Genomic DNA, 962 nt, shown 5'->3' on the forward strand with positions numbered 1-962 from the left:
GGCCACCTACAGGTAAACCAAAATAACTGCATTTAAACAGGAACCTGTGCAACAGCCACAGTTGGCATTACTAAATTGTGATTAATTAACCGTATCCACTTGTCCACTTGTTAATGTGCACTCTCAAACTTTTTGCATAATTTCAGCCAGTAGTTTTGAAAGTGGTGCTCACGAGCCAAAACGGTCCTTCTTTTAGTCATCCATTTCCTGTGATATGTTATGAATTTAGCAATTTGTATGATATGTGAATTTTGCAATTCATGTGATATGAATCCAATTTGTGCAATATGTTACAAATCTCTCTTCAAACTGACTTTGACAGTTCACAAATAATTGGGTTTTAAATCAAGTACTTTGTGAAGGATCAAACAATGCATCCTGTCTCATTCTAATTCTTAAATCCCTTGATTCATGTTGGCTTTTCAAAAATAAACTAACCAGTAAACTTGTTTCCCCTCTGGTTTGTATTCTTTTAAAACAAGGATTTAGTTTCTTAATTTTGTTCTTGAAACCTGCCCCCGGAATCCTTATGCAGGATAGAGCAATTGTAAAATGCTGGCTTGCACACTTGCATGAGCCTATTTGATAGTCATTAGGATAGGATGTACCCAGGAAATGTGATCCCAGGGGGCCAAACAACTGGGGGAAGCTGTACACGTTCAACACATGACTGGACTGAGACCAGAATCCTCATTTGAGATTTGCATGAGTCTACTCACAAGCCACATGGACGATATTTTTTTTATTTTTTTTATTTAACCTTTATTTAGCTAGGCAAGTCAATTAAGAACACAATTCTTATTAACAATGACGGCCTACCGAACTGCCTTGTTCAGGGGCAGAACGACAGATTTTTACCTTGTCAGCTCGGGGACTCGATATCAAGTTTTGAGTTTGACGCCAAACTCCACACTGTTGTCACTGACTAAGTACAATGTCTGTACTTACAGCGTTCATATAAT

Source organism: Oncorhynchus mykiss, chromosome 1, assembly GCF_013265735.2.
Source record: "Oncorhynchus mykiss isolate Arlee chromosome 1, USDA_OmykA_1.1, whole genome shotgun sequence".
In the NCBI taxonomy this organism is placed as follows: Eukaryota; Metazoa; Chordata; class Actinopteri; order Salmoniformes; family Salmonidae; genus Oncorhynchus; species Oncorhynchus mykiss.